General features: G+C 37.3%; 1 protein-coding gene across 3 annotated transcripts in view; it reads left to right on the top strand.

Moving 5' to 3' along the window:
* The window catches only part of MAP3K13 (mitogen-activated protein kinase kinase kinase 13), a 160,664-nt gene that overhangs the window by 64,869 nt on the left and 74,843 nt on the right, over positions 1-20,952 (top strand). Inside the window, exon 1 of one of the 3 annotated variants that reach the window (XM_082392942.1) lies at positions 5,106-9,186. The exons of the other annotated variants lie outside the window; for them this stretch is intronic. The gene's annotated coding sequence lies outside the window, so the exon portion shown is untranslated. Of the gene's footprint in view, positions 1-5,105; positions 9,187-20,952 lie in introns of those variants that run through there. 3 annotated transcript variants of the gene reach the window in all.

Genomic DNA, 20,952 nt, shown 5'->3' with positions numbered 1-20,952 from the left:
TAACCTGTAAGCCTCAAACTGGGTGAGGCTCAATCCCCTAGCTCCTACAGAGACAAATAACATGGGTGATTTTTTTAGCTATGGCTAAGACTAGGGCTGTTACAGGCATGGTGGGGGGTGGAGGAGGGGTGGGTTGCTAAACATTTTGCATTATGTAGAAAAGTCCCATGCATGGAAGAATATTCCCACCCCCAAATGTTAGTTAACTTCCTTCTGGTATTGTTCTCCAACCTCAAGTAAAGCATTCCTGCCTAACTTAGCACTTTCACCATTTTGTGTTGTTACTCATCTTAGCAAAGCTCCTTGATACTACAAACTGGCCTTTTCATCTTTGCATTTTCACTTTTTAAACTCATTTTAAATTTTAGTCATTGAATGATCGTAGACAGATCTTTAACAGGGGAGAGACAAGAGGTAATGGATAGAATTTAAAAGTATGTCAGTAGGTTACAGAGTTTAGATAGAGCTGGATTAGATGAGCCCATCTTCTTGAACCTTAATTTTCTCACGTATAAAATGAGACTAACATATACCCTATTTTAAAATACTCTGTAAATTGTAAAGTGAAGGACAAGATTTTTTACAAAGAATGTCTAGGACCAGATTTGTTCCCAATTATTATTTTTGGAAATTAGATATCCAAACCTCTGAAAGAGCACAACTATATAAAGAAGATATTTTAGCACAAAAGGCATGGTATATAATATGGGACATAAAAAAAATAACAAGAAACAGATATGTATTATATGTATATATCATTGAATAGTGATTTTTAAAGTTTTTGTACCACAACTCACAGTGGGAAGCATAGCTTTTATAGTGTCGCATTACACACATATAACAAGTTTCTTGAAATAATATACTTAACTTCACCACATGGGCTATACTATTTTCTGTTCTATTTTATCTAATTTTTAAAATGATACTCATGGCCTATTAAATTAATTTTTTATTGAAGTATAGTTGATTTACAATGTTGCATTAATTTCTGCTGTACAGCAAAGTGATTTGGGTATATATTTGTTATATTATATATATTCTTTTTCATATTCTTTTCCATTATGACTTATCACAGGATGTTGAATATAGTTCCCTGTGCTATACAGTAGGACTTCGTTGTCTATCCATCCTGTATATAGTAGTTTGCATCTGCTGACCCCAACCTCCCAATCCACCTCTCTCCCACCCCCTCCCCCTTGGCAGCCATAGGTCTGTTCTCTATGTCTGTGAGTCTGTTCTGTTTTGTAGGTAGGTTTATTTGTGTCATATTTTAGATCATATATATATATATATATATGAGATCTGTTAAATTCTTATTTTCCCAACAACAACAACTTTGATTCTTCAAAACAAATATGTCAAATATCTGAGTCCATCAAAAATAAATATTTCAGGTGCCTCTTTTCCTAGGGCTCTGTGCATATAGTCTGCCTGGGTGGTCCTGAACAATTCATTTCATGAAATAAATTCTAACAGCTTGCTTTTCATTTGCCTGTTATTGCTCTTACCACTATCACAGATCAGGCTGCCAGGCCATGGATTATTCACAGGCCTGTGGATCATACCCTTAAAATGGACTTCTTCAATAATTACTGTAGCATAACTTTTAAAATGGATGACCATACATATTCCTCTGAAAACATATCCAGTTGTTTGGATGCTTTTTGTTTGAGACTCCCAGTCAAGTTATTTTTCTCTTACAAACAGACTAGTATAATGAGCGCATAGGTTCTGGAAACTGCTGCCCTTTTTTTTTTAAACTGGCTTTGTGATTTCAAATTATTTAGCTTTTCTGTGTCTCACATTCCAAATCTTAAAACAGGGATCAAAATACCTACTCAAATCATTGTATTAATTGAGGTATTTATATGAGGCCCTTAGCATAATAGTTGATATATAGTACAAATTGATAAAAGTCACTGACTTTATTTTTTTTTAATTTATTTTTATTGAAGTATAGTTGATTTACAATGTTGTGTTAGTTTCAGGTCCCCCCCGACCCTTTTCCCTTTGGTAACCATAAGTTTGTTTTCTATGTCTGTGGGGTCTGTTTCTGTTTTACGTATAAGTTCATTTGTATCTTTTTTTTCTTTTTTTTAGATTCTACATATAAGCGATAGCATATGATATTTGCCTTTCTCTGTCTGGCTTACTTCACTTAGTATGATAATCTTTTTTTTAAAAAATAAATTTATTTATTTATTTATTTTTTGGCTGCGTTGGGTCTTTGTTGCTGCTTGCAGGCTTTCTCTAGTTGCAGTGAGCGGGGGCTACTCTTCGTTGTGGTGCACAGGCTTCTCATTGCGGTGGCTTCTCTTGTTGCAGAGCACGGGCTCTAGGCGTGTGGGCTTCAGTAGTTGTGGCACGCAGGCTCAGTAGTTGTGGCTCACGGACTCTAGAGCGCAGGCTCAGTAGTTGTGACGCACGGGCTTAGTTGCTCCGCAGCATGTGGGATCTTCCCGGACCAGGGCTCAAACCCATGTCCCCTGCATTGGCAGGCAGATTCTTAACCCCTGCACCACCAGGGAAGTCCCTGGTATTGAGTTCTAAAACGAACTCCTCGTGTGAATTATTACGTGTGAGACATCACGCAAGATAATGGACAACGTAAAAGCAATATGGCTGTCCCTTATAATAAAAGGAAAACCATAACATAGAAGTGTAGCTCAATGATAGTTATTCTGCTAAGTAGTACTAAGCTAATGACATTTAGGTAGCATGTAGCTTTCTGATTATCTCTCTATCTCCTTTGATGAAGGACAGATTTTAGTAATATCTATGAGAATGTTTTTCCTTAGATGGTTCTTAAAAATCACTTTCTCATGGACACATTTCCTGGGAGCTGGACAGCAACAACAACAACAAAGTTCAAGTAATAGTCTGCCGAGGCCTTTGAATGTTGAAATGTGAATATTGAAAATGTTGTCTGAATAAAAAATAAAAATAAATTTTAAAAATTAAAAAAAATAAAAAGAATGAGGAGGTAGAGGATGTGACCTGGGACTCTCCGGATTAGAAAGACCCACTCAGAGCCTTAGTCACAATCTCTCATAGTTTAAGTGAAGGACAAAAAAAAAGGAATTGTTGTTTGAGGAACCGTATACTTTGGAAACAGGGAAAGTTAGGGTTAATGTTCTGATACGGAAGTGGAGAATTCTGACTAGTGTTCTCACCTATTAGACAGATTGTTTTTTATATTAGTTCATGAAACTACATCTTTATGAAGGAAAATTTAGCTTTTTTTTGATAAAGAGAATTTCTGGTCACCTCCCTTAACTTCCTCAGGGTTTTACCCCACTCACCTTCAGAACCTCAGAAAGTATTCCTCAACCTACCAAAGGAAAATGATTTGGGTGAGCTTTTCTTTGGAAGACGTGTCACTAATACATATTTTTTAAATTTCCTGCAAAGATCTGTTCAAGCTTTATCATAAGCACGATAAAGAATCTTTATTTTGTTTATTCTAACAACAACAATGAAACAAAGAGAGCTATCAGTATCATTTTCTGCATATCTTCTATATGCAGGTACTGTGCTTAAGTCTTTTTTTTTTTTTCTTTTTGGGCTGTGCTGGGTCTTCGTTGCTGTGCGTGGGCTTTCTCTAGTTGCGGCGAGCTGAGCGGGGGCTACTCTTCGTTGTGGTGCGCGGGCTTCTAATCACGGTGGCTTCTCTTATTGTGGAGTACAGGCTGTAGGTGCGCGGGCTTCAGTAGTTGTGGCTCGCAGGCTCTAGAGCGCAGGCTCAGTATTTGTGGTGCATGGGCTTATTTATCCGCAGCATGTGCGATCTTCTCGGACCAGGGATCGAACCCATGTTCCCTGCGTTGGCAAGCAGATTCTTAATCACTGCGCCACCAGGGAAGTCCCTGTACTGAAGTCTTTACATGTGTTATTTTACTTAACTTTCACGTAATAGGCATAGCCTATTATCCCCACTTTATTTTTCCTCTTCCAGTTTTATTGAGATATAATTGACATACAACACTGTATGAATTTAAGGTGTACAACATAATGATTTGACTTACATACGTTATGAAATGACTACCACATAAGTTTAGTTAATATCTATCATCTTATATACATACAAAAAAAAAAAAAGAAAAAACATTTTTCCCCTGTGATGAGATCTCTTAGGATTTACTCTCTTAACTTTCATATATAACATACAGCAGTGTTAATTATATTAATCATGTTGTACATTACATCCTTAGTACCTATTTATCATATAACTGGAAGTTCATACCTTTTGACCACCTTTGTCACCATACAAAGATGTTACATTATTAATGACTATATTCCCCACACTGTACATTTCATCCTCCCTCTAATAATGAGAAACTGACACTCAGGTTTACCTGAACATACATAACTAATAAATAACAGAGTCAGGATTTGAACCCAGATCTCTTTACTAGCTTCTAAACACATTGGTGCCTGTGAAGGAAATCCGAATCTTCATGCATTAGAACTGAGGTCATCATACTCTTTCTTTTTCTTGGTGTTTATGACAAAAATTTTCACTGGGTCATAATACTTTAACTTCTCTTAGGTTCTGGCTTAACTGAGTCATTTTCCTTTAAAAAAAACACATTTTTTTTTTCTCAAGAAAAAAGCCAACTCTAGAATAGCTCACATTTTTATGCCAGAATAATTGTACCTTAACTTCTATTCTTAAATTTTTTCCTAATAATGAGTTTTGAATATCTTCTTGGGAAAGGAGACCAGTCATCTTCTAGTCATTACTGAAATTTGAAGAGGTTCATTTGGTTCTTTAAAGAGCTTACTCACCTTGATAATGGCTTTGTAGTGCTCCACACTTAGTATGCCCACGTGCTGAAATAAAAAATTACTTGTGACTATGGGACTTGGCTTAATATCTCTAGAGGTGCAATGTCCCATTCAGTAGCCACTAGCCACATGTGACTATTTATTTTTCAATTTAAATTAATTAAATTAATTAATTAATTAATTAATTAGAGATGCAAGAGGGAAGAGATATGGGAACAAATGTATATGTATAACTGATTCACTTTGTTATAATGCAGAAACTAACACACCATTGTAAAGCAATTATACTCCAATAAAGATGTTTTTTAAATAATTAATTAATTAATTAATTAATTAAGATTAAATAAAATTTAAAATTCAGTTCCTCAGTCATACTGGCCACATTTCAAATGCTAATGTATGAGACAGTGCAAATTATAGAACATTTCTATCATCACAAGAAGTTCTCAGGAAGTATTGCTCTAGGATGTACGTTTTTCATGGCCCCCTTTCCCTACCTTCCAAATTCTGTCCCTAAAACAACATTGGCCTCCTTGAAGAATAACCTGTGCAGTTTCTGTAATTTGGGGATACAACTTATCTTCCCAATGATTTCCCACGATGTTTGACATAGAGAAGTTTTTGTTGGCCCAGTTGGTATTTCTGTGCTCTAGGGAGGCATGCTAACCCAGACTAAAGTTCATCTTACTAAAATGGCAAGTCTGTAGAGCCAGCTAATTTTTATTTGCCAGATTACATATTAAACCAATATCTTAGGTGGCTGTTATTAGAACCATTTATATACTCTGTTTTGTTGAATTGCTTCAGAGACCTACCCTGATCCTTGATTGAGTAGTGATGTTGCTCTCAGAGCTTACAGGCAACGTGTTAGCTTCTGTAACAGATTTGGCCATCTCATTGACATGTTCCACAAAGAGGTTGCCTGTATTAGTTAGTCTGTATTATTTGGAAGTGTTTGTTTTGTTTGTTTTTTGTTTTTTTAATAAATCCAATTCTTCCAGTGTATCCTGGTTGGCTTTGATTGCTGTTGAAGGAAACAGAGATGTATATTCATCTTCTTTCCATTTGTGGGTTCTGAAATAATCCTGGTACATGGACATATTGATTGATATAGATTAGTGTGGTGCACTCAGGCCTACTAGGAATGTACCAGTACTACATTGGTCTTGAGCACACCCATGTCGCATGGGTAAATTTCTTTGGTCTGTCTTTTCCATAGTGACATACCACAATAAGCTCCTTTAGAGAAATTTGTTGAATATGTTGTTTGCCAGTGATATTTTATTGCTTGAGTATATAGAACAATATACTGAACATCTTTCCTGCGTATAAAATAGTCCTGGGAAGTTGGGTGTTTTTTTCCCCCAAGTGAGGTAAGCAGTGAGCAGTACTTACTAGTGTCAGGTTTGAACCCTTTATAACCACATAGAAACAGACAACCGCTCTCCTTCTCTCAGCTGTACAAATAATCTGATTGAGAGATAGAGCAGATATCTGTTCAGAATGTTCTTGGTTACTGGACACCTTATAACCAAGGCCTTATATTAACCACCATTGTTCCAGTTTCAAGGATTTAAGGTCATTCCCAAAGTTCAAAAAAGTTATGATCAGTATTAGTAAAGTATTGGTAATTGTGAAGTGAAATGATAGGATACAGGGCAATAAATTATATTAATCTCCACTTCTGTGTAACTTTGAAAAAATTTAAAATGAAGAGGAAAAAATGAACACTTCTCAATACTCTGTAATGACCTATATGGGAAAAGAATCTAAAATAAAGAGTGGATATATGTATATGTATAACTGATTCACTTTGCTGTACAACAGAAACTAACACAACATTGTAAATCAACTATACTCCAATAAAAATTTTTAAAATTTTGTTGACGATACTAAGCTAAAAAAAAAAGAGTAAACAGTGTCACAAGTTTTTTTGTTGTTTTTTTTGGGGGGGGTTGTTTTGTTTTGTTTTTGCTACTGAGTTGTATGAGTTCCTTGTATTTTTTGGAAATTAACCCATTATCAGACAATATATCTGGTTTACAAATATTTTCTTCTACTCTGTAGGTTGCCTTGTCATTCTGTTGACTGAAGCTTTTTAGTTTGATATAGTCCCACTTGTCTATTTTTGCTTTTGTTGCCTCTGCTTTTGGTGTCATTTCAAGAAATTATTGCCAAGACTGATGTCAAGAATGAGTAAGGGACTTGAACAGACAGTTCTCCAAAGAAGACATACAAATGGCCAATAGGTATATGAAAAGGTGCCCACCATCATTAGTTATCAGGGAAATGCAAATCAAAACCACAATGAGATATCACCTCACACCTCTTAGGATGGCTTATTATTTTTTAAAAAGATAACAAGTGTTGGGAAGGTTGTGGAGAAATTGGAACCCTTGTACACTTTTGAAGAGAATGTAAAATAGTGCAGCAGCTATGAAAAACAGTATGTAGATTTCTCATAAAATTAAAAATGGAACTACCATAGGATCCAGCAATCTCACTTCTGGGTATATATCCAAAAGAATTGAAATCAGGATCTCAAGGAGATATCTGCACTCCCATATTTATTGCAGCACTGTTCACAGTAGCCAACATATGGAAACAACCCAAGTGTCCACTGACAGATGAATGGATACAGAAAATGTATATACTGTATGTACAATGGAATATTATTCAGTCTTTAAAAAGGAAATTCTGCCGTTTGCGACATGGATGAACCTGGAGGACATTATGCTAAGTAAAATAAGCGAGTCACAAAAAAGACAAATACTGCTTGATTCCACTTATACGAGTTATCCAAAATAGTCAAACTCATGAAAGCAGAGAATACAATAGTGGTTTCCAGGGCCTGAGGGGAGAGGGAAATGGGGATTTGTTATTCAATGGGTATAAAGTTTCAGTTATACCAGATGAATAAGTTCTAGAGGTCTGCTGTACAATATAGCGCCTATAGCTAACAATATGGTATTTTATTGTGCATTTCAAAATTTGCTGAGAGTAGGTCTCATGTTAAATGTTCTTGCCACAAAAACTAACAACAATATCAGCAATAACAAAAAACCCAAGGAACACGAGGAACTCTGGGAAATGTCAGATATTTCTACTACCTTGACTGTGATTATGGTATCATGGGTATTTGCATAGTTCCAAGCTTATCAAATTGTACACATTAAATATAGTAGTTCTTTGTATAGCAATTACACCTCAATAAAGCTGTTAAAATTTTTTAAATAAGAAAAATTTGTTTAATATCATGAGCTCTTTGGGTGAATTTAATTATAGCTGTTTTTGTTATTAGTAATAAGACATCTTACTACAACAAAAATTAGCTCAAAGAAACATTAACAGCTCTTTTGGAGCTACATCTTAATTGAATGTCAGAAGTTTAATAAACCAATGAGGAAATGCCCTACCTTATTTAAATGTAGCAGTAAATTACTCTTTCACACGCACTTTTGATTCATCGCAAATGTCAGCAAGGTGATATTGTTCTACCAAACAATTACATTTATGTAATATTTTCTTATCTATTTCCTTAATCGCTAGGTTGTTGTTCCCATTATTATTTCTCTACTATTTTGCTTTTACAAGTCTTGGTGTGCAGGGCATACTTGTCTACTGGGCATCAGTTTTAGAGACACTTTCTCTGACTTTGATTTGTTTTTATCACATCAGATCAGGCACATTGTTGAACAGCAAGAAAAGGGTTAAAGAAAATAGCTCTAATGAATAAAAGATTGTGATATCTTCTATATGCATGCACTGATTTCACCAAAATTCTGATTCCCTCATTCAGTAGTAATAATAATGTTTTCATGACTATTGCAGCGCTTACACACACACACACACACACATACGCGCGCGCACACACACCCTCCCTCCTCAGGCTGCCAGTCTGCCCTCATTCAGTAGCAATAATAATGTTTTTATGACTGTTGCAGCGCTTGCACACACACACACACAAACACACATACGCGCGCGCGCGCGCACACACACGCACACCCTCCTTCCTCAGACTGCCAGTCTGTCCTAAGGCAGTGGCAGACGCCCCTGATTGGTGGGCTCTGTTTATTCTGTGACCAGATTCCTTCTGAAAGAAGGCAGGCCATGACTGCCTGAAGTCTATTGGCCGGGGCTGCTCTGGACCCTCCCTTTCTTTTTCACAGCACACACCACAGCGAAGTCTGTGCGGAATCCTAAACCAGCCCAATTTACATCCATTCATGAATCTGTGACGTCAGCAAGCCTTCGGGCTCCTTTGCGGTGGGCGGGAGGATTGTGTGGGTAGAATCCCCCTCCCCCTTATTTTTCTAATTCTGCAAGGCTTTTTAAATTAACCTTACATCTTTTTAAAGCAAGAAAATGGAACGGCATGTGTAGGAATTCTTCATTGTTGTGAGTATCGCACTCTGTTTTTCTGTTTCATCAGCATTTATTTCACAAGGACAGATGGAGAATGTATTTGTGATTTGAGGTGATTAGAAAACTGATATTATTGAAGGAGACACGATGAGAGAGACAGACAGAAGCAAAGAGAAACCTGAAACCCCGTTACAGCTAGGAGCCTCTGAAACTGACAGCTGGTTTTCCTTTGCTTGTCTGCCTGCTAGACGTGGACATTTTTCATTTACGGTTCTGCACGTTACCTCTGGATGCTGGCTTGGCTTTCCTTAAAGGGAGATTCATCTCTCTGAGCGATTATGTGAATTGTATTATAGGAGAAGCCCAGAACTGGTACCAGAAAGGTGCTGGAGAAAGCCGGGCCAGCTAGACAGAGCAGGTTCTAGCCTGATGAGCACTTGTCTTCCTTTCTGCCGTCCTTTCTGTTGTTTCTCACCCTTCACCTTGCCTTTGTTTCATAATTGTATAACAGTCAATATCTTGGGATTGCAGTTTGGGGAAGATGAATACCAGTTCAATCTTTTTTTTTTTTTCCAAAAGCTTTTATTATGGGAGCTGTAGTCATATATGTATACATATTTATAGCTCTTTATGTCACTCTGTACATTTTTTTTACGTTTTCAAAAACCTAAAGCCTGCACCAGAGGCAAAAGGGGAATTATCCTTAAATTCTGATTTGTTAAATATCCCCTAATGAAAACTAAGAAGTGGTTTCTTAGTATATCCCGTAATTATATGCCTAGAAATGCGCATGAGCATTTTTCTAAGATGAACTTCCAACTGAAAATCGTTTATTCCACTGTGTCTGGGGAACACGGAAAACTTCTGATATGTTCCAGGTATTAAGTTGGTTTGATAGTTTGACTGGAGTTTTAACAGAAAGTTAGTCTTTGTGACTGAATTTGTTTTCCAAGGCTCTGGTTGATTCTGGTGAAAGTTGTGGTAGTAAAGAAGAGGGATGTGACATTGTGACATGTTCTACCCCTGGGGCAGCTCCTCAACCCATATAATCTAATAGCATTTTCCAACTGCCTCACTTAGAGCAGTTTATAGTCTAGTCAGCAGCATGTAGCCAGTTGTTCTTTCCAGTGAGAGAGAACACAAAATGTCTGTTATTTTTTATCATTTAGCCTTATCTTGTTTACCTTGTATAATCAATTCTTAGTTTTGAGATTTTCAGATTATAATCTCCTCATGAAACAAGGCTTCTAAATTATGGCTCTAATGATATCTTTTGAATTATTCTTATTAATGAATCTTCCAACTGTAAACTCATTTCATTTCAAAATTACCTGAGGATTTAGAATTTTCTTTTTATTTCTCATCTGACATTGCCCTCATTCATTTTGTTTTTCTGAGTACATTTGAACTCACTAGAGTTATAGAAGGGAAAACCTCTGCCTGATTGTAAACCAGGTTTTTGTCCTATGCTCAGACAACTATGGTGTCATATTTTGCTATTTTTTAATCTGCTGGGTTGAATAAATGACAAAATTCCCTATATTTGTAAACACCTAGACTTATTTCAGCATTTTTTGTGTATGTACCTTCAGAGCCTCTATTGAAAGTAGCAATTTCGAAGTTAGTTTAAATTATTAAAGTCTACTAGGTCACTGCTAGATCAAAAGACTGAATCCTTAGGATTTTTTAAAAAATGTGTTTCCATAATTAAACTCATCTTAGGAAATGTTCATCAGACTCTTTTATGTACATTTTGCCAAAGAGAGCTTAATTTCCATGAAAGAAATACAGTTTGCCCTTTGGTTTTATTAAAGTAAAGCTATCCCTTTAAGGCACAGAGTGGCTATAGAATCTCCCCCTCTCTCCACTCCTAGTGACTGTATTCTAGATTATATTTATTTTCATGTATGGTGTACTTGTAGGGAAAAAAACAATAACTCTTAATTGTTTAATATCAAACAATAAAATCCTATGTATCAGTGACTGTCAATAGATGGCTTTCTGTTTAAAAATTGAAGCTACTCCAGAAGTAGGAATTAATTTATTTAGTAAACAAAGTCAGTCAAACCAGAGCTGTGTCCTGGGGAGCTGTCAAAAGAATAGTTCCTAAGGGCCAGCGGCCACATCCACTGTTATATGGTGAAACAACCATACTTTGAATGGCAGAACCGGTCAGTTTGGTTTGCACTGTCTACTTACCATCTCTCTACGTGCTATAGCTGAATTAATTGCTTGGGGAGTTTAAATGAATCAAGATAGCCAAGATGATCAGTTCTGCCTGGTGGCAGCCTGACTCTTAACAATTTTGATTAAAATTTTAAAAAACCGTTTACAAAGAACACTCTTTTACTTAAAAAAAGTCATTTAAAAGATATCATACTCCTGCTCTGTGTCTGTTATTATTCCTTAAGGATATGGGAGAGAGAAAGAATTAGAAGATGCCATCTTTACCCCTAAGGAATCTAGAAGGTAAAATACCATATACACTTTGAGTGTTGTGGTTCAGAAATTGGTTTCTGTAAATAGACATTAAGATTAGAATTACCTGGGGAACTTTCTGTCTCTCTTTCCTAGCCAGTGGTTTTTCGTATGTTCATAGAGTTGTGCAACCATCACCACAGTCAATTTTAGGACATTTTCATCACTGCCAAAAGAACCCCATACCCATTAGCAGTCACTCCTCATTTCCCCTCAACTCTCAGCCCTAGGCAACCACTGATCTACTTTCTCTACACATAGACTTGCCTATTCTGACCACTTCTTATAAATGAAATTATACAGTGTATGGTCTTTTGTGACTACAGTTGACCCTTGAACAATGTGTGAAGGGGGGGGTTAATCTGAGTGTAATTTATACTCATCCCTCTGTATCTGCAATTCTTCCACATCCTTGGATTCAACCAACCACAGACTGTATAGTACTGTGGTATTTACTATTGAAAAAAATCTGAGTATATGTGGACCTGCACAGTTCAAACACATGTTGTTTGAGGGGCAACTGTAGCTTTTTTCACTTAGTACAAGGTTTTCAAAGTTTATCCATGTTGTAACATGTATCAGTGCTTCGTTCCTTTTTATAGCCAAATAATATTCCATTGAATAGCTATACCACATGCTACTTATCCATTCATTGGTTGATGGACATTTGGGTTTTTTCCACTTTTTGGCTGCTGTATGAATAATACTTCTATGTACATTTGTGTACAAGTTTTTGTGTAAACATATGTTTTCATTTCTTTTGGGTATATACCTAGGAGTGAAATTGCTAGGTCATATGATAACTATATGTTTAATATTTTCAGACTTTTCCAATAACCATTTTCCAAAGCAGCTGCACCATTTTGCATTCCCACTAGCAATGTATGAGGGTTTCAGTTTCTCCACATCTTCATCAACAACTATTATTATCCATCTTTCTGGTAAGAGCAATTTTAATGAGTTTAAAGTGGAATTTCATTGTGGTTTTGGAGAAATATCTATTCAGATCCTCTGCTCATTTAAAAAAGTAGGTTATTCATCTTTTTATTATTGAGTTTAAGAGTCCTTCATATATTCTGGATACAAGTTCTTTATCAGGTATATGGTTTGTGATTTTTTTTGTTGTTGGTCTGTAGGTTGTCTTTTTCACTTTCTTGATGATATTGTTTGCAGCACCAAATGTTTTAATTTCGATGAAGTTAAGTTTATCTATTTTTTGTCATTGTTGCTTGTGCTTTTGGTGTGATATCTAAGAAGGCTTTGCCTAACCCAAGATTATGAAGATTTACTCTTATGTTTTCTTGTAAGAGTTTTAAAATTTTAGCTATTACATTTAGGTCTATGATCCATTTTGAGTTAATTTTTGTCAATGGTATAAGGAAGGGTTCAACTTCATTCTTTTGAATGAGGATATCTAGTTCCAGCAATATTTGTTGAAAAGATTATTCTTTCCCCCACTGAATTGTCTTGGCACACTACCAGGGAACTTAAAAAAAATATTGATGCCATGCTCCCGCCTCCAGAGATTCATATTTAATTGGGCTGTGGTGGGGGCCAGACATCTGCATTTTTAAAAAGCTCCACAGATGATTCTAATGTGCAGCCAGGGATGAAAACTATTGGTATGGATAGAGGGTTAGTCTTACAAAAGAAGAGGGACATTATTTCTGAATCAGGAGATAGGATGAGTGAAGACATAGAATTCTGATATGGAAAAGAGAGAAAAGAAGAAAATTAAGATTCATACCAGAAAGCATTGATTTTTCTGGCTAAGTGGATGTTAGTCATTTTCAGAGAGTGAGGGCATCATCAGAGGTTAGTGAAATATGCTAAATTAAAGGAAGAGAAGGAGCTAACACTTATTAAGCAACTTCTACATGTCTGTAAATCTGCTAGGAGCTTTCAGGTACATTATTTCATTTCAAATATAATCCTCAAGATATGAAGTGAGTACTACCACTCCCATTTTACAGATGAGAAAACAGCCTCAGAAAGGTTGCTGAGTCAGCCAAAGACACCAGGTAGTGTACATTATACGCTATTTTTAAACCCAGCTCTAATTCTTTTTTTTTTTAATTAATGCTCCTTTTTAAAATTTTTTTTTATTTTACTCATTTTTTGGCTGTGTTGGGTCTTCGTTGCTGCGAGCAGGCTTTCTCTAGTTGCGGCGAGCAGGGTCTACTCTTCGTTGCGGTGCGCTGGCTTCTCATTGCGATGGCTTCTCTTGTTGCAGAGCACGGGCTCTAGGTGCACGGGCTTCAGTAGTTGTGGCACGCAGGCTCAGTAGTTGTGGCTCGCGGGTTCTAGAGCGCAGGCTCAGCAGCTGTGGCGCACGGGCTTAGTTGCTCCGCAGCACGTGTGATCTTCCCGGACCAGGGCTCGAACCCGTGTCCCCTGCATTGGCAGGCGGATTCTTAACCATTGAGCCACCAAGGAAGTCCCCCCGGCTCTAATTCTTAATCCCATTCTCTTTCTTCTGTATACTATGAATTTTGAGCATTGAGTCCTACCATGAATTGAGATTGGTCCAGTCTAGCATGCATCTAAATCTTCTCTAGCAATGCTCTGGACTGGACAAACAGTAAGATAAGTTGGACAATGGGAGTAATATAGGGTTAAGTGTTGGTGCAGCAGGTGCAGTGGAAGATAAGAGGGTGAAGTGAATGAAAATCATCATGTGTTAGCTAATCATGGAACCCAGGCTGGCTGTACTTTGCCTAGATGTAGCTGACAGGAAAAATCCTAAGAGGACAGAGGCCAATATACTGGACCTCTATATGGGAGAATGATTGAAGGGAATGGTGGGGAGACCAGGGTAGAAGCAAGGATGTATCAAATAGACTTGGCAGGTGTAGAAGTGTTGGCATTCATTTAATCAACAAATATTTATTGAGCATTTACTATACGTTCTAGGTACTGGGGACCCAGCAAGAGAAAAAATAGACAAAAATTCTTGTTCTCTTGAGGGCTTATTTTATTGGGGCTGACAAACAATGAATAAGTAAATTATGTTTAGACTGATAAATGTTAAGGAGAAAAATAAAGTAGGAGGGGAACAGAGAGTAGGAGTGGGGTAAAATCAAAAAGGAACCTTTTCATCATTTGGTTTATGTGCAGATATAGATTCCTCAAGGAGATTAAGGAACCATCAAACCGAGGGGATGGTGGCTGACCATGCCAAGCACTTTGGGTATATAAAGACAGCAGCTTCTAAGCACTAAAACCCAGAGTGAGTATTTAGTATTAACTCTTGTTCAGCACTTTATACCCTGTCCGTGGCACAGAGTACACACTTCATAAACGTTTGTTTATTGGATAAGTACTTTTTTTTTTTTTTGGATTAGTGATTTTTCCACTGGATGGAGGCCAGGACAGGGATGGTGCTTGGGAAACTTTTTCAAACTTTGCTTGCTGCCCTATTAGGATAGATCCTTCTAAGTATGTGTGTTTATGTATGGTGGGGGTAAGGGGTTGGGTCCTTCCATAATGTCACAACTGAGAATCACTGCATGGTGAGGGATAGTTAACAAGGAGGATGTGTTCTAGTGTTCAGATGAAATGGGCAGAGAACCATCAGCGTAGGGAATACTGCAGACTCCTTTTGCTTTTTACACTTTAGCAGGAGATTCTCATGCACCTCCTTGAACAGAGGGCGAATTGAACCCTTGGTGTATAGTAAAGTTTTTAATAATGAGGATCTATTATGCAACCATCCACCTGCCTTCTTTCTTTATCTAAAAGGTTACTTATGTTAAAATGGATAAAATCAACATGTTTTCTATTTACCTGCTGTAAGAGACAATGATGCAATGGAAGAAGAATTGTACTAAGACTATAAGGGCCAGTGTAGCAGTTTCAGATCATCCTTGGCAAGATTCCAATTCTCTCAGCTTTTTGAAATTTTCCCTCAGCTTTGGTTTTAATATATGAGATGAAGAAATTGTTCTTAGTGATCTCAAATGTCCTTTCTAACCCTAACATTGTTAGGATTCTTAAAATCTGGTTATTACCTACATCAGATAGGCAAGTGACAGTTTGTAAGACTATCTGGTTAATCTACCTTTATTCCGATTTTTTCATAGTACTTTTATAGAAGTTTAACCCCCATGGGATGCTGCTACAGTGGAGGAGGAGAAAGCGTCAGAAGTGTTTCAGGTGGAGATATCCGGGTGCGACAAAGAAAGGTTAAATCACTTTCAGATTTTCCTCTGTATGAGGAAGTTGTCTTGGCCGTTGTTCTTTGTAGTTAAGAGAAAGCTTCCATTAGACTAGTGTTTTGTTGGTCTGGGCTAATAGGGCATGTGGCAACAGATAATCTAATAACCTCAGGCTGGTTGTGTTTTGTAGCCTTTTCCTTAATCTGACTTTTATTAGTGCTCTTAATAAGCAAAACTTGGGGCTTCCCTGGTGGCACAGTGGTTAAGAATCTGCCTGCCAATGCAGGGGACATGGGTTCGAGCCCTGGTCCGGGAAGATCCCACATGCCGTGGAGCAACTAAGCCCATGCGCCACAACTACTGAGCCTGCGTGCCACAACTACTGAAGCCCGTGCACCTAGAGCCCGTGCTCCGCAACAAGAGAAGCCACCGCAATGAGAAGCCAGCGCACCACAACGAAGAGTAGCCCCCGCTCGCCGCAACTAGAGAAAGGCCGCGCGCAGCAACAAAGACCCAACACAGCCAAAAATAAAAATAAATTAAAAAAAAAAAAAGTGAATGGCTTAGGAAATAGCCAAAGACAAAGGAATGGAGAAAGATGATGGAGAAAAGGGAGGCAGAGCCCAGGGAGACTGTGGCTGCGTTGATGGCTCACCTGCCCAGGCAGGTGGCATCCAGGCCAGCAGTTTTCACCTTAAACCAAAGAGAATGGATCTGAGACCCAGACTGAAACAGACTCTTAGTGTCCTAAAGCGGGCTGTCACAGTTGCTATAACTAAAGAGGGCTCAATTTACCAAACAAGCCCTCCGAGGCTTCTTATTACCCCTGAGGCACTGTGCCTGCATTTCTAGTAGCTCTCCCTCCTGCCTTTAATGGGACGCATTAGGCTATCTGCAGGCGTGCGTAACCGTGGAGAATTGAGATTAGTGAGATCAAGCCCACCAAAACACAAAGCCATGATTGCTTTTTCCAGAGAAAATAATCTTTCGATTAAAGTGAGATTAAGCATTTCACTAATTACTCACCAATTATTTCCTCTCACATAACAAATTCAAGTATATATGCATGCTAAGAAGAAACAGATGCAACATACCTTTGGATATTTCCAGTCACTGCTAGACCTAAATTACAGACTCGTTTTAAATCTTTGCTAAGCATAAAAACTCCTGGGAAATACCCACCTGATATTGCAGGTGCTGGGGCTCAAGAGCCAATTTGAAAAGAAATTTTACTATTTTGCCAGGTTCTCCCTCCTTCCTCCTCATCCTCCCCCTCCTATTTATGGCCATTTTTGAACAGAACCCCTTCTGTCTGTTTGTCTAATCAAAAATAACTGAACATTTGCTTTATACTGCTTGTGTTAATGATTAAAGCTAGGCCCTAATCTAATCCTTATGTGTTCTCAGAGACCTGGAGACCAGAGTAGATTTCTTGGAGAAAGAAAATCAATCACATAATACTTTATGTTTTCTTAATCCTTTATATGATCTTTTCTCCATTCAGGGCTTCTGCCATAACACATTGAAACAGCACTCACTCCCCATCACCTGCTCCCCTTTGATCAAAAGCTTATCTTCATTGATAAGGATTTCTTTTAACTGAATCTTATACCTTTGAGTATAAGATTAAGCATTTTACTAATTACTCACCAATTATTTCCTGGTTCTAGGACCACACTTTGAGAACCACTGCATTAGCTGGTTCATTAGTAGATCTCCGGCAGGATTAATGTTTGTTTGTTTGTTTGTTTTCCTAAACATCTTTATTGGAGTATAATTGCTTTACAATGGTGTGTTAGTTTCTGCTTTATAACAAAGTGAATCAGTTATAGATATACATATGTTCCCATATCTCTTCCCTCTTGTTTTTAATTGTTAGTGTCAACTGCTTTTGTCACAGATTGTCTTTGTCTTTTTCCTACTAACTATTTAAAAGGACTTGGAATGGTTTTAAAAACAAAGAGCTTCTAGCCACCCAGTTTCTAATAGCCTTGGACCAGGCCTGGAAAGTAAACAGGAATGACCAAGAGAACCTCACTATTAAGGTAGGGCAAAGGGGTCCCAGGTTAAGGAAAAGGAAGGCACTCCAAGGAAGTACCTATCTAGGAGACTGTACTGCCTTAAAGCTTTGCCAAGCTCATAAGCAATATGAAATGGTAATCGTGATATACCTGAAATGCATATGGCTTGTTCCCAAAAATGCGTTTATGCTGGAGAATTGTTATGTGTTTGAATTGACTGGGCTGGACATGAAGATTCAGGGTGAGGAAACTGTAGTCTCAAGTCTTCTATCTTCTAAAAGAAATCTCCAGTGTATTCCTGAGTCATAGCCAAAGATTTGCCAAAGACTAAAAACACTAAGCTTCGGGGCCTTGTTTTGGGACCTATCCTTTCATTGCTGTACACATATTATTTTTCACCACAGGAAACTCGAAGTAAAAAAAAAAATTTCTTTGACACTTTTTACCATATTCTCTTATTTGGGGATGTAATTAATAAAATATAGTTTACGAAAAACTATTCAATAGGAATTTTTGCAAGTACTTAAATTATAGATTCTTTTATAGGAGGTACCTAAATAATAAGAGAAAAAACTTTTTTTTCTTTTTCTGTTTCTCAGTTGATCCCTCCACATTAGCCTCCCCCCCACCAACCATGACTAGGTGTAACCATCCTGGCTGGCTTACCTGCCTCCACAAACCCTGGCCCTATACAGTGAGAAGGATTTTTTTTTTTTTTTTGATGAGCTATAAATTGATTATATTTTCCCTCCCTTCTACAAAAATAAGATGCATTAGCAATTTAAAAACATTAATCCTGCCGGAGAGCTACTCATGAACCAGCTGGTGCAGTGGTTCTCAAAGTGTGGTCTTAGAACCAGGAGCATAGGATTACCTGGAAATGTGTCAGAAATGCACAGTCTCAGGCCCCTGCCCAGATGTTCCGAATCAGAAATGCCGGGGGTGGAGTCAGGCATCTCTGTTTTAACAAGCTGGCTAGGCGATGCTGATGCATAGTAAAGTTTGAGAATCCTTGATTTATAGGAGAGCTTCTCAGAATTTTAATGTGCATGGGAATCACCTGAGGATCTTGTTAAAACCCAGATTCTGATTCACTTAATCTGGGGGTGATCTTGTCAGCATTTCTAATCAGCTCCCAGGTGATGCTGGTGCTACTGGTCCTAGGACAACACTTTGTGTTGAAGAATTGGCACGAGCTACTCCAAGAGCTACTGCAATAAGCAGGCTCTATCAAAATTGTAACTAGCCCTGTTCCTAAGGAAGTGCTCCTAAAAGAAGAAGTTTTATGCATAAACTAATCACAGCATTATTTTCATAGAAAGAGAAATAGCCTAACTGTTCAATAATAGGGAAATACAGTTGATACTCATTATTCACAGATTCCATATTTGTGAACTCACCTGCTCACTAAAATTTATTTTTAACCCCCAAATCAATACTTGCAGCACTTTTACAAAAGGTCATTTGCACACATGTGTAGAGCAGTGAAAAATGTGAGTGGTCTGAAGTACACACTCCCAGCTGAGGTGGAATAAGGTGACTGTCTCTGCCTGCTTGTTTCAGAGCTCATACTGTAAACAAGTGTCTTTCTTGAAGTCGATTTAGTGCCCTGGTTTTTGCATTTGTGTGCTTTTTGTTGGTGATTTCGCTATTTAAAAGAGCCCCCAAGCATAGTGTTGAAGTGCTGCCTGGAGTTCCTATGAAGGCCATGATGTGCTAAGAAAATCAGCTTCGTTTAGGCATGAATTATTGTGATGTTGGCTGTGAGTTCAATGTTAATGAATCAACAATGTATATCAATAAAGTGTCTTTAAACAGACACACACATAAAGCGAAGTTGTGTATTGATCAGTTAATGAAAATGTTGTGTCCAGAGGCTCACAGAAACCTAACCCTATATTTCTCCAAGAAGCAATGGTTCAGTATTCACTAATTCATTGTTCCTGGTGACTTTATATAGAACATAACTATCACAAATAACAAGAGTAACTATAGTTAATAATCAACTGACAGAATATATGCTGCCTTTTAAAAATGATGGTGATGAAATCCGTTTGATCAATATGAAAAATATATATGATGTAGTTGTAAGAGAAAAGAAACAGGAGAGAAAGTTTCAAGTACAGCACAATTCGAGTTATGTTTAAAATTTTTCAAGGGAAAAATTGAAGGAAGTACACCAAACTTTTTTGAGTTAGGGTGAAAGAGTAATTTTTTCTTTATTTCTCCAATTTTTATAATATTGTTATGTTAGGTTTATAATGTTACACTTTAAAATTTGTGTCTTACTAGTTCTTTCAGAGACATAAGGTACTAAGAGGTACCACCTATTCGTCTCCTTAAGAGACAGAGGCAATACATTCTGGTTGAGGAGCTGACCTTCTTAGGAAAGATCTTATTAACTTTAGTATAAGGGAGTATGCTCTCTGTGTTAAACCAAATAAAAATTGTTCCAAGTCACAATGTGAATATCCAGGAGAAAACCAGAATTACAAACGCCTTGCAAAGGTAAACTAGCTACTTGATAGAGACTACTGGAACCATGCTTTGTAAATAATTTGTCTTGCCTAACTATAGATTTTCTAATTTCTCTGCATTTTTCCACTCTTTTGACATGGTTAAGAGCTTGGCTTCTAAAGTCAGAGAGTTGAGTCCTGGCAGGTCCATTTATTAGCTATCTATGCCTTTAAGTTATTTAATGTCTCTAAGTTTCCACCATGTATATAATAGGGGTAATTCTAGAACCTAATGAGTGTTAAATGAAAGGCTGAGCACCACGCGTAAGAAACACTAAGCCCCAAATAAATGGTAGTTGCTGCTATATGTTAGCTTCATTCGCTTTGCTGATGGTCTGCTGTATAAAAATAAAAAGGCTGTCAGTCAATACCTGGGGAAAGTTTTTAAAAAGAAAAAGAAAGAAGAGAAAAAAAAGAAAGAAAAATTGTATTGCTGTCCACAAATACTCACAGTCTACTTGAAGATTCTGACACATACACTGTAATATATTATAATAGAACAGTGGTTCTCAAACTTTTTCGGCTCAGGACCAAGAAAATTATTGAGATTCCCAAAGGGCTTTTGTTTATGTGAGTTGTATCTTCTATATTTACTATAGTAGAAATTAAAACTGAGAAAAATTTTAA

This window comes from Balaenoptera borealis (genome assembly GCF_965194805.1).
Source record: "Balaenoptera borealis genome assembly, chromosome: 5".
Taxonomy (NCBI): Eukaryota; Metazoa; Chordata; class Mammalia; order Artiodactyla; family Balaenopteridae; genus Balaenoptera; species Balaenoptera borealis.
Note: the sequence above shows the minus strand (reverse complement) of the source record. Positions and strands in the feature narration are given on the sequence as shown.